At 43.4% G+C, this 13,858-nt stretch overlaps 1 protein-coding gene across 1 annotated transcript in view; it reads left to right on the top strand.

The window, feature by feature from the left end:
• The window catches only part of LOC311102116 (RNA-binding protein Musashi homolog 2-like), a 252,440-nt gene that overhangs the window by 169,982 nt on the left and 68,600 nt on the right, over nucleotides 1-13,858 (top strand). The window lies entirely within an intron of this gene.

Below are 13,858 nucleotides of genomic sequence, written 5' to 3' on the forward strand. Positions count from 1 at the left end.
ACTGTTGAATACCCCATATACAGAGCATTATTTTTGCAGCGGGATAGTTATATAATAATACATTGAAAATAAAACAATTCCCCACAAAAGGACTTTATTACAGACAGAAATACTCCTCAGTTTCATCACCTGTACAGGTGGCTGGTCTCAGAAGATCCGTCAGGTGAAGAAGCCGGATGTGGATGTCCTGGGCTGGCGGGGTTACACATGGTCTGCGGTTGTGAGGCCGGTTGGACATACTGTCAAATTCTCTAAAACGACGTTGGTAGAGAAATGAACATTACATTCTCTGGCAATAGCTCTGGAGGATATTCCTGCAGTCAGCATGCCAATTGCACGCTCCCTCAAAACTTGAGGCATCTGTGGCATTGTGTTGTGTGACAAAACTGCACATTTTAGTGTGGCCTTTTATTGTCCCCAGCACAAGGTGCACTGTTGTAATGACCATGCTGTTTAATCAGCTGCTTGATATGCCACGCCTGTCAGGTGGATGGATTATCTTGGCCAAGGAGAAATGCTCACTAACAGAGATGTAAACAAATGTATTCACATAATTTGAGAGAAATAAGCTGTTTGTGCGTATGGAACATTTCTGGGATCTTTTACTTCAGCTCATGAAACATGGGACCAACACGTTACATGTTGCGTTTTATATTTTATTCAGTGTAAAATATGTCACAAAAAACTTTTTTCAATTGCTTGGCTCGTTCATTAACTAAGACATTGAGTACAGAATGATGACTTTATGCTCAAGTTAAGTACTTTATGGTTGGCTTTGGAGGGAGTTTTGTTTCTAGATGCCTGCCTTTTGTTGTTGGTATCGCTCCGGAAAGGCAGTGTCGCACCCCAAGAGCCCATTCCTCTGACGTGCCAAGCACATAATGGACGCCTGACAGTGATTGGTCCCCTTGATTTGATTTTTCCTGTTCTTCTAAAGATGTTATTATTTTATTTGACAGAAGTGGGCTGTATCAGCGTTACCATATGCAGGCTCATTAGCATGCAGGGCTTTGTGCCTGAGACTGAGGCTGATTAATTTCAACTAAAGTTGGAGCTGAACAAGAACAGGCAAACTTATTCCAAGGGCTCTGTACTGATAACATCCGGGCTACTTTTTAACCGCATTAACTTTGTTTTGTTTATATGCATTTCTTCTTCCTCTTATCGCTCTAACTTAGTTTTCCTGGCTCGCGCTGCTGGATTCATTTATTGTTGTTCTATGACGTCGAGGACGGAGGAGTATGTATTGGTTGGATGGGAAAAACTGTTACGGGGGAGGTAGGGTAGGAGAACTTGAGTGAAAAATTCCACTTTCTCCAACGCACTAGGTGTGTGTGTGTGTGTGTGTGTGTCTTTCTAAGCAGGACAGTAGAATTAATGGACCATTGCTGCTCGGTGACCTACATACACCAATGTGGACAAAACAGATTTCTCAACAGGCTGTAGGATAGAGTTGTAGCTGAGAGACTCAGTGGAGTGTAAAGAAGAAATGCTGATGTACTGAACATATATAAAGGGGCATCTAAGAAAATAAATGTAGCTGGATATTTCTGGGGAAATATTGTTTGTGTGGGGTGTACAATAGACAGTAAGCATGCGTATTTCATAAGCAACATACAACAGCTTTACAGAATATACAGAAATGTATGGATGAAGACATTCTTGTGCTGACAACATGCTTATCTCACCACATCTTATAAATAAACAGCAGGGGCCTGCTTTGATGCTCACAAGCTCACACTCTGTGACACTAAAGGACATATAGTAAACCTGCATGTACACACACACACACACACACACACACACACACACACACTCTCTCTCTCTCTCTCTCTAGGCCTGTATGAGTGGAGTCAGGGAGCCATATGCAGTGTCTGTCTGCCTGTGTGTTTGCCCTGTACTCCCCCAGCGTCCATTACCATCCATGTCTCCACACCTCCACCCCCAGCTCCTTCAAAGAACCGAGAGAGGAGACACCCTACTGGGGCTGGAGACATCCATAGAGACTGGTGACATCCACAGCCAGTCTCAAGGACGATACATAGATCTAACTGAGAAGCTATAAACCTGAGCCAGAATGGGCTTCTGTAATGAATCTCATTGGTTTTGGTGTTAAAAGTGGAGGGGAATGAAAGGTGATGGCTTGCTGGTTGCAGCTGATTATAGTGGCTGAAATCTATAGATGTCTATTCAGCCCTCGGCTACAGGGATGAGGTCAGCTGTCCTGTTTGATTATTCACCAGTTTAGATCACTTTCTCTTTTCTCTCCATCTCTTTCACTTTTCTTCTTTGTCGCTGTCTTTCTGTCTCTCCCTCTGTCTCTCTCTGTCAGTCTCTCTGTTTCTGTCGGTCTCTGTCTGTCTCTCTGTCTGTGTCTGTCTGATCACTGTTTCTCTCTCTCTCTCTGTCTGTCTCTCTCTCTCTCGCGCTATCTGTCTGTCTCTCTCTGTCGGTCTCTGTCTCTCACTCTCTCTGTTTCACTCTGTCTGTCTGTCTGTCTCTCTGTGTCTCTCTTTCTCTCCCCCCTCTCTGTCCTCCACCTCTCCCTCCAGTACCTCTCTCTTTCTTTCCCCTCTTCATCTCTTCCTGTGGGGTGACAGATTGTGCTCTCACCTCTCAACACTCACCCTGACCCTGGCAGTCATTGACCCTAGCAGAACCAGCTCACCAGTTGGCCTGAGTGCATGATGCACCTCCAATCCACATACAGTTGAAGTCAGATGTTTACATACACTTAGATTGGAGTCATTAAAACTTGTTTTTCAACCACTCCACAAATTTCTTGTTAACAAACAATAGTTTTGGCAAGTCGGTTAGGACATCTACTTTGTGCATGACACAAATAATTTTTCCAACAATTGTTTACAGACAGATTATTTCACTTATAATTCACTGTATCACAATTCCAGTGGGTCAGAAGTTTACATACACTAAGTTGACTATGCCTTTAAACAGCTTGGAAAATTCCAGAAAATGATGTCATGGCTTTAGAAGCTTCTGAAAGGCTCATTGACTTCATTTGTGTCAATTGGAGGTGTACCTGTGGATGTATTTCAAGGCCTACCTTCAAACTCAGTGCCTCTTTGCTTGACATCATGGGAAAATCAAAAGAAATCAGCCAAGACCTCAGAAAAAAAATTGTAGACCTCCACAAGTCTGGTTCATCCTTGGGAGCAATTTCCAAACACCTGAAGGTACCACGTTCATCTGTACAAACAATAGTATGGAAGTATAAACACCATGGGACCACGCAGCCGTAATACCGCTCAGGAAGGAGACGCGTTCTGTCTCCTAGAGATGAACATACTTAGGTGCGAAAAGTGCAAATCAATCCCAGAACAACAGCGAAGGACCTTGTGAAGATTCTGGAGGAAACAGGTACAGAAGTATCTATAGCCACAGTAAAACAAGTCCTATATCGACATAACCTGAAAGGCCGCTCAGCAAGGAAGAAGCCACTGCTCGAAAACTGCCATAAAAAAGCCAGACTACGGTTTGCAACTGCACATTGGGACAAAGATCGTACTTTTTGGAGAAATGTCCTCTGATCTGATTAAACAAAAATAGGACCGTTTGGCCATAATGACCATCGCTATGTTTGGAGGAAAAAAGGGGGAGACTTGCAAGCCGAAGAACACCATCCCAACCGTGAAGCACGGGGGTGGCAGCATCATGCTGTGGGGGTGCTTTGCTGCAGGAGGGACTGGTGCACTTCACAAAATAGATGGCATCATGAGGAAGGAAAATTATGTGGATATATTGAAGCAACATCTCAAGACATCAGTCAGGAAGTTAAATGGCTTAAGGACATCAAAGTCAAGGTATTGGATTGGCCATCACAAAGCCCTGACCTCAATCCTATAGAAAATGTGTGGGCAGAACTAGGGGCGGCAGGTAGCTTGGTGGTTAAGAGCTTTGTGCCAGTAACCGAAAGGTCGCTGGTTCTAATCCCCGAGCCGACTAGGTGAAAAATCTGTCAATGTGCCCTTGAGCAAGGCACTTAACCCTAATTGCTCCTGTAAGTCGCTCTGGATAAGATAATAACTGAAAAAGCATGTGTGAGCAAGGAGGCCTACAAACCTGACTCAGGAGGAATGGGCCAATATTCACCCTTATTGTGGGAAGCTTGTGGAAGGCTACCCGAAACGTTTGACCCAAGTTAAACAATTTAAAGTCAATGCTACCAAATACTAATTGAGTGTATGTAAACTTCTGACCCACTGGGAATGTGATTAAATAAATAAAAGCTGAAATAAATCATTCTCTCTACTATTACTCTGACATTTCACGTTCTTAAAATAAAGTAGTGATCCGAACTGACCTATGACAGGGAATTTTTACTAGGATTAAATGTCAGGAATTGTGAAAAACTGAGTTGAAGTGTATTTGGCTAAGGTGTATGTAAACTTCCGACTTCAACTGTAGGTTGAAAAATAGATTGGAAATTACACCCAGTTGGGAGTCAGATTGAGTCAGCATCCAGATGTCATACTATTCTCCCCTCATTCACCCTGTATGGATGGATACATTCAGTCCTTCAGTAGGAGATTTTAACCATAGCTGAAGTTTGCCATGTTATGATCTCCTGTTTCAGCATTCTGCCTGAAGGTAAATCTACTGTCATCAAATATACATTGATTTATGTGTCTTCAGAGAGTTTCACTTAATCCAGATAAAATATTCATAATCAGCCATGTTGATGTCGTTGAGTCTGAAAGCTGTAGGAGAGCTGTTAGCTAACTAACATGAATCCCAATAGAGCTGTAATTCTTCAGCTGTCCTTTCTTCACCCCCCCCCCATGTCTGGCATTTAAGACTGCTTCGCCACCACTTCCATTTATGAGATTGCCTGTCTGGTAGCAATCACATAATCCCATCATGTTTTTTCTCTCTCTTCATTGGTCATGACTCATGCAACTTGGTCCCTGTGAGAAAGGCCGCTCATGGCTCTCGTCTCGATGTGTCTCGTTGTAATTAAAGACCAAATTGTTTTGATGCCAGTGTAATCACATTAGACTGTGATGGAGGAAAGGAGAGGGAGAGAGACAGAGACAAAGAGATGGAGGGAGATGGAAAAGAGAGCGAGGGAGATGGAGAGAGGGGTGAAATTGGACTTGTTGCTCCAGCGATACAGCCGCCATGACAGTCAGTGGGTTGTTGTTGTTGTCATTATGAGCTGAGAGCTGTCACAATGCATCACCCTCAAAGCTGCTGCCTGGGAGCACCCATACGTAAAATGTATGCACGCATGACTAAGTCACTTTGAATAAAAGCGTCTGCTAAATGGCAGATATTATTATTAGTATTATATATATATGTTGTTCCATTGCTGGGTCTGTCAGAACCACCGATGGGGTAAATATGGCTCAATTATATGTGAGGAGGTCCTATGGTTGGTTTGGTGTGCATCCCACTATGCATGTAGAGAAACACTGTGCACTGATATCATGTTGTTGATTCGTACTAGTAGCCTAATTGTAAATATATATATTTTAAACTGACTAATAGGCCTATACAGTGACAGCTGACATATGACTTTTTGTATTACCACTGGTTTAGGGGCCCTTCCTCCACTGGGGTGTGCTCAGGCCTTTATCTTACAGTGGGAAGCCCCTTCCCCCTCATGGTGTGTCCCAACGCTCCTCTTCTACTGCATGAGACTGGTAGTTTCTCCTTCCCTTCTATTAGTCAGACACACTGGGTTACATCTGCATACACAGCTCTTAGAGCTCCATCAATTCCACCTAATGAAGGGAGCAGAGCTGGGGATCATTAGTGCTTTTGGAGCCATGATTTGTTTTGCAGCGTTCAGTATTTGTCTTATTTCTCCTCTCTGTGTAAGGTTTTGGGTGTTTAATGCTGACATTTATCTTGGGAGACAGTCCAGTACATCAGCACATGCGTATGCAAGTATTATATTATTATTATTATTATTATGCCATTTAGCAGACGCTTTTATCCAAAGCGACTTACAGTCATGTGCGCATACATTTTTACGTATGGGTGGTCCCGGGGATCGAACCCACTACCCTGGCGTTACAAGCGCTATGCTCTCCCAATTGAGCTACAGAGGACCACGATGCTAAAATGTTTATTTTATTCTACTGAGCCATTTACTTTATGTTCGTATTCTTATCTTTTATTATTTCTTATTGTTGTTGCATTGTTGAGAAGGAACCTGTAAGTAAGCATTTCGTTGGACAGTGTATACCATTTGTATCCTGCACATACGACTAATAAAACTTGAAACTTGAAGAGTGACCTTAGTGTCATACAAAACCAATGTTTCTACTCTAAGCTGTGGGCCATTCATGTCTTTTGTAGGTTGGCTTTAAGAAGGGACTGTGTTACATGTCTATTATATACCTTATTCCCATCACACACACACACACACACACACACACTTGTTTTGAGTGTCTTTGTGACAGCACTCAGCCTCACATATCCATTGGAGCAGGTTTTTTATCCCTCCTCCTCTCCTATCTCTCTGTTTTCCTGGCGTTTCTCCTCCCGTCACTCTGCTAAACGTATTTCACCCGAGTCATTATAATGGAGCAGGATGGCTGGTATTCCAATTGATTCATCTGTCCACTCTCATTTAGTTTACAAGAGATCTGAGTTCCCAAGAGCTTACCAAGTATTTTTTCTCCCTTTTTGTTTAAGAGGATGTGTAAATAAGACTGCAAACTCCCATCGATGCATGCCGATCTATTTATTGACTTTTAAGGATGCATCTTGCCCGCTGCTCCCCTGTGGTCTCTCCCAAGGAGAAGCAAGGATAGGTTTATTTCTCTCTCCTTCCCTGCCTACTGCTAGCCTAACGAACAGAGCAGACAGACTGGCAGGCTAAAAAATGAGCCCCATTGACAAGTTTTGTTGTGGCACTTGGCTCTGGTTATTAATGGATGGGGAAGGGGACCCATTTATCAGCCAGAGGAGAATTTAATTGACACCGGCTTTGATTTTATTGTGTCCGCTGTTGTCTGCGCCTGTCACAGGTTTTCCCCCTTCACTTCCCTCCTCTCTCTTTCCTCTGAAAGGTGTTTGATTGCGGTTTGGAGCTGGGACTTGTCAGAGGTGACGCATGGGAACACACACACACACACACACACACACACACACACACACACACAAACACACAAACACTCGCTTATATGCACACACAAGCACACACATGCCTAAGGGGGTACACGTATACACTCTTACAGACATGCTCATAAAGGCCCAGGGTCAGTCCTTGTGAAAAGGACCATGCTGTTTTAGATGATCCTGAAATTGAATCCATCCAAAAGTCCTTTTGAAGGAAGGATGTCCCAAACAAACAGACAAATACACACACAGTAACACACAAACCAACGCCAATAAACAACATACACACACACTCAAAGACAAAGCATGACGGAGCCCCCCCTGGCCCTCACACACTCTGATGGAGAGCAGAAATTGGATGCCATTTGTGACAGCGCTGTCATAGTTTCTGTGTGTATGCAAATGACTTTTCACACTTGGGAGTAAATTGAATGGGGGTTTTGGAGAGGGAGAAGGAGAGAAAGAGAAGGAGAAGGAGAGGGAATTAGGAGAGAGGCGACGCACCCTAAATGAGAAAAACAAACCAGTCTGTGCGCCTCCAACGTTTTTCATCAACTTTGAGTGCTACTTTATTTTCTCATTCATTCATATAGTTTCACCAACTGGTACAGTGTATATTTATTTACACATAGAGCAGAGCGGGAAGTATTTTGTTCTATGGAAAGATCTCTGTTACATTCTGCATAAATACTTCATCTGTGTTCATGCCCATTGCCCATTTAAAAGATTTGTAGACTGTATTTGCCTTGAGGACAAATGCAATACTGTGCTTATCTTTTTATTACTAGATGAATCAATACCGCAAGACATCGTTAGGATCATTATTTGGCTGGCTTCCTTGGTCTGTGTGTGTGTGTGTTTGCCCTTGAGGTGCGTGATTGTGTGGGTCTGTCTGTCTATCTATCTATCAGAGAAAGGGCCACAGGCTACAAGCAGAATCCTTCCTTCCCCTCTCTCTATTCACTGTGTGTTTCCCTTATTTACTGGTCCTCCTCTGCAGGGGAGGGAAGCCACGGTATTAATATCTGATTTGGTCATGTACCTCTTCCTTTTAAATACATCCAACCGCCCTACGGGCAGGCTGGGCCTCTTGACGCAAAGGTCAGTTGACGACTCATTGATTCAGCATTTTAATTTTATTTGTGCGGCGGCGCTCCGATGGGAACTGGCATTAAGGCTGGCTGTTTCAGCCTCTTTGTTTAGTGAGAGGCTGTGAATGTCTCTCTGTCTGGGGGGGGGGGGGGGGGAGTGTCTGTGGAGACCGCCGAGTGGCTAGCCGCTGCCAGCTAATAAGTGTGAGATCCAGCCCGACGCCTTGATAATGACCACTACCACCTATTACTGCACCCCAGATTGGAAATCCATGTGTTGTCATTGAGGGGAATCGTCTAGGAAAGTTAAAGAAAATAGTAAAAATAAAATAAAAAAGTCAGACATTGTGAGGAGAGAACACCAGTTTGTGTGGTTCTCCACCAGTAGTGTGGGGTGGCAGGCAGGAGGAATTGGCCTGTTTAGGTGGTTAGGCCACTTAATGTACTAGTTAAGGTTGCAAGGAGGCAAGGCAGCGGATACCACATCTCAGACGCTACCGTGTGGAGGTGGAGAAACTCTTATTTTCTTCTCTCAGGTTTTTCTTTCTTCTTCCCTTTTCTCTCCATCTCTCTCTCCATCTCTCTCTCCATCTCTCTCTCCATCTCTCTCGCCATCTCTCTCTCTTTTTCGCCCTCCATCTCTCTCTCTCCCTATCTCTCTCTTTATCTCTTTCTCAATCTTTCTCGCGCAATTCAATTCTATTCAAAGGTCTTTATTGGCATGGGAAACATATGTTTACATTGCCAAAGCAAGTGAAATGGATAATAAACAAAAGTGAAATGAACAATAAAAAATGAACAGTAAACATTACACTCAGTCACAATCAAAAAAGTTCCAAAGGAATAGAGACATTTCAAATGTCATATTATGGCTAAATACAGTGTTGTAACGATGTGCAAATAGTTAAAGTACAAAAGGAAAAATAATTAAACAAAAATATGGGTTGTATTTACAATGGTGTTTGTTCTTCACTGGTTGCCCTTTTTTTGTGGCAGGTCACAAATCTTGCTGCTGCGATAGCACGCTGTGGTATTTCACCCAGTAGATATGGGAGTTTATCCAAATTTCATTTGTTTTCTAATTCTTTGTGGGTCTGTGTAATCTGAGGGGAAAATGTGTGTCTAATATGGTCATACATTTGGCAGGAGGTTAGGAAGTGCAGCTCAGTTTCCACCTCATTTTGTGGGCAGTGTGCACATAGCCTGTCTTCTCTCTCTCAATTCAATTATTTTTCAATTTAAGGGCTTTATTGGCATGGGAAACGTATGTTAACATTGCCAAAGCAAGTGAAGTAGATAGTAAACAAAAGTTAAATAAAAATACAAATTAACAGTAAACATTACGCTCAGAAGTTCCAAAAGAATAAAGACATTTCAAATGTCATATTATGGCTATGTACAGTGTTGTAACGATGTGCAAATAGTTAAAGTACAAATGGGAAAATAAATAAACATAGATATGGGTTGTATTTACAATGGTGTTTGTTCTTCACTGGTTGCCCTTTTCTTTTGGCAACAGGTCACAAATCTTGTTGCTGTGATGGTACACTGTGGTATTTCACTCTCTCTCTCTCTCTTATTTTTCCTGACTGGCTTTGATAAGACCGTTAGTTACAGCCTCGTCGTTAAGCAACCGACTCCCTGAGCGAGTTGAATGGCTACCTGCCTCGTCCAATGCTGAGGTGGGAGCTGACTTTGTCAATAGTGCTGTGAACTCTGACAGAGACAGCAGACCAGATCGTTACCTCATCCTCATCCCTACATCCTGGGTTTGGAGAGCGAGCTGAAAGAAGCAAAGATAGAGAGAGGAAGTTAGAGAGAGACTGATGAAGAGATACTGAATACAACATCACATTTCAAGGTGAATTTAGGAAACTTTCGACGCAGGCCCAAAGCAGATGTTTGATTTTCAGCAAGCAACTTACAGTGGGGAAAAAAAGTATTGAGTCAGCCACCAATTGTCCAAGTTCTCCCACTTAAAAAGATGAGAGAGGCCTGTAATTTTCATCATAGGTACACGTCAACTATGACAGACAAAATGAGGAAAAAAAATCCAGAAAATCACATTGTATGATTTTTAATGAATTTATTTGCAAGTTATGGTGGAAAATAAGTATTTGGTCAATAACAAAAGTTTCTCAATACTTTGTTATATACCCTTTGTTGGCAATGACACAGGTCAAACGTTTTCTGTAAGTCTTCACAAGGTTTTCACACACTGTTGCTGGTATTTTGGCCCATTCCTCCATGCAGATCTCCTCTAGAGCAGTGATGTTTTGGGGCTGTCGCTGGGCAACACAGACTTTCAACTCCCTCCAAAGATTTTCAATGGGGTTGAGATCTGGAGCCTGGCTAGGCCACTCCAGGACCTTGAAATGCTTCTTACGAAGCCACTCCTTCGTTGCCCGGGCGGTGTGTTTGGGATCATTGTCATGCTGAAAGACCCAGCCACGTTTCATCTTCAATGCCCTTGCTGATGGAAGGAGGTTTTCACTCAAAATCTCACGATACATGGCAGTCAGTATCAGTCGTCCTGGTCCCTTTGCAGAAAAACAGCCCCAAAGCATGATGTTTCCACCCCCATGCTTCACAGTAGGTATGGTGTTCTTTGGATGCAACTCAGCATTCTTTGTCCTCCAAACACGACGAGTTGAGTTTTTACCAAAAAGTTCTATTTTGGTTTCATCTGACCATATGACATTCTCCCAATCCTCTTCTGGATCATCCAAATGCACTCTAGCAAACTTCAGACGGGCTTGGACATGTACTGGCTTAAGCAGGGGGACACGTCTGGCACTGCAGGATTTGAGTCCCTGGCGGCGTAGTGTGTTACTGATGGTAGGCTTTGTTACTTTGGTCCCAGCACTCTGCAGGTCATTCACTAGGTCCCCCCATGTGGTTCTGGGATTTTTGCTCACCGTTCTTGTGATCATTTTGACCCCACGGGGTGAGATCTTGCGTGGAGCCCCAGATCGAGATTATCAGTGGTCTTGTATGTCTTCCATTTCCTAATAATTGCTCCCATTGTTAATTTATTCAAACCAAGCTGCTTACCTATTGCAGATTCAGTTTTCCCAGCCTGGTGCAGGTCTACAATTTTGTTTCTGGTGTCCTTTGACAGCTCTTTGGTCTTGGCCATAGTGGAGTTTGGAGTGTGACTGTTTGAGGTTGTGGACAGGTGTCTTTTATACTGATAACAAGTTCAAATAGGTGCCATTAATACAGGTAACGAGTGGAGGACAGAGGAGCCTCTTAAAGAAGAAGTTACAGGTCTGTGAGAGCCAGAAATCTTGCTTGTTTGTAGGTGACCAAATACTTATTTTCCACCATAATTTGCAAATAAATTCATAAAAAATCCTACAATGTGATTTTCTGGAAAAAAAATTCTCAATTTGTCTGTCATAGTTGACGTGTACCTATGATGAAAATTACAGGCCTCTCTCATCTTTTTAAGTAGGAGAACTTGCACAATTGGTGGCTGACTAAATACTTTTTTCCCCACTGTATCTGTAATCTGAGGGAGAAGAACTAGGACTCACAACACTGTTCCTGGTGGTTAGTGTAGGAGGTGCAGTGTATCCTCCGCCTCTACTCCTAGGAAGGGATATGAGAGAGCTGTATTGTGGAGTAGATATCTCCTGCAAGGGGCAGGTGTGTTACCCTGCCCTCCCACCTACCTCTCTCCCTCCCTCTCTCTCCTGCTCCACACCACCCAGCGGCTGCGGCTGCGGCTCCCTCTCGGCTGGTGAGAAATTGCTCCTGACAGCTGATTTGTTGGTTGTCAGAAGTGGTCAGTGTGGCGCTGATAATGTTGGGGGGCGGTGTTGGGAGAGGGAGGGGCGATATGGAGGACCCAGGCCATCCTCAAAGGCAGAAAGCATTACACTGCCCGGGGGCCTCAACAGACACATGGAAATGTCTTTCTCTCTAGAAATCACAGGGGACACTTCATCATATGCACAGCACACACCCCGAACGCTCTCTTTAAAGAGCCCACTTGCTCACGCAACAACACACCGCCTCAACACTCCCTTTTAGCTGTGTCTTCTTGGATTTCCCCTATCGCAGGAAACCTGTTGAAGTCTCTCTCTGTGGATTTATATCTCTGAGAGCGCCACAGATAAACGAGTCCTTTGTGGACGTGAAATGAAACATATTCTCTCTCAGTGCTACACGTTCATGAGCTGCTGTATATACATGTACAAGCCTAGCGTGAATCAACCGTATACAACATGATGCACTTTTACACTATACAGAACGCTTCACAGTACTGACATTTCCATTGAATGTGTCCTCCTACTCTACCTGCTGCCTTGAAACAGAATGAATGTGCAGCGGTTGTCTTTGATTTGATTCATCACTAATGGGGACCGGGGGAGGCCCCAGAGGCCCCAGTACACGGGCCAGGAGTAATGTGTTCTGTACTGGATTGATAACGGGACTGATTGCAGATGGGAGGCAGAGCCCTAGTTTTTGATTAGCTGACACAGCGGGAGCACGCAGCGGTGCTTAAGCGAATGAGAGGAGAGGAGAGGAGAGAGCGAGAGAGAGAGAGAGAGAGAGAGAGACACACACAGAGAGTAAGACACACACACACACAGACACACACACACACACAGATTCACACACACACACAGAGAGAGAGACACACACACACAGAGAGAGAGAGAGATAGAGAGAGAGAGAGAGAGAGAGAGAGAGAGAGAGAGAGAGAGAGAGAGAGAGAGAGAGAGAGAGAGAGAGAGAGAGAGAGAGAGAGACCTACCTGGAGGTGACAGCATTCCCTCCCCCATATGCCCCCCTAGGCACAACTACGACAACATAACCAACAAAAACGGGTCACGACTCCTGCAGCTCTGTCGCACACTGGGTATGTACATAGTCAATGGTAGGCTTCGAGGGGACTCCTATGGTAGGTACACCTATAGCTCATCTCTTGGCAGTAGTACTGTAGACTACTTTATCACTGACCTCAACCCAGAGTCTCTCAGAGCATTCACAGTCAGCCCACTGACACCCCTATCAGACCACAGCAAAATCACAGTCTACTTGAACAGAGCAATACTCAATCATGAGGCATCAAAGCCAAAGGAACTGAATAATATTAAGAAATGCTATAGATGGAAGGAAAGTAGTGTTGAAACCTACCAAAAAACAATTAGGCAACAACTAATTCAATCCATTCTAGACAACTTCCTGGACAAAACGTTCCACTGTAATAGTGAAGGTGTAAACTTGGCAGTAGAAAACCTAAACAGTATATTTGACCTCTCAGCTTCCCTATCAAATCTCTAACAGAAAACCAAAGAAAAGAAACAACAGTGATAAATGGTTTGATGAAGAATGCAAAAACCTAAGAAAGAAATTGAGAAACCTATCCAACCAAAAACATAGAGACCCAGAAAACCTGAGCCTTCACTATGTTGAATCACTAAAACAATACAGAAATACACTACGGAAAAAGAAGGAACAGCATGTCAGAAATCAGCTCAATGTAATTGAAGAATCCATAGACTCTAACCACTTCTGGGAAAATTGGAAAACACTAAACAAACAACAACACGAAGAGCTATCTATCCAAAACGGAGATGTATGGGTAAACCACTTCTCCAATCTTTTTGGCCCTATAACAAAGAACAAACAGCAAAAAAATATACATGATCAAATGCAAATCTTAG

This window comes from Coregonus lavaretus (genome assembly GCF_964263955.1).
Source record: "Coregonus lavaretus genome assembly, chromosome: 26".
In the NCBI taxonomy this organism is placed as follows: Eukaryota; Metazoa; Chordata; class Actinopteri; order Salmoniformes; family Salmonidae; genus Coregonus; species Coregonus lavaretus.